This window comes from Adiantum capillus-veneris, chromosome 30 (assembly GCF_014529385.1).
Source record: "Adiantum capillus-veneris isolate H3 chromosome 30, ASM1452938v2, whole genome shotgun sequence".
NCBI classification, from domain to species: domain Eukaryota; kingdom Viridiplantae; phylum Streptophyta; class Polypodiopsida; order Polypodiales; family Pteridaceae; genus Adiantum; species Adiantum capillus-veneris.
Window position 1 is genome coordinate 79,437,072 of NC_140960.1, and position 276 is coordinate 79,437,347.

Sequence of the window (276 nt, forward strand, 5' to 3'; positions counted from 1 at the left end):
AATGCAATGTATATATTTGGCATAACCAAAATTTTATAGCTTCAGACACAACTCATTCACACACTGCCTTCATGTATATAAGCTCTTCCTACACACTCAAAGAATTGTGATTGCTTTCGTCCAAAGATGAGTATCATATTTGGATTATATTATATCTATGCCTTTACGATTCCCAAATGTGAGTGGATAGTAAGTAGCATCACCATTGTAATGATTTGGAATCTCATAATCTTGTATCAATTCCTTCTCATTGTGCTCAATAACCTTGCACCAGAT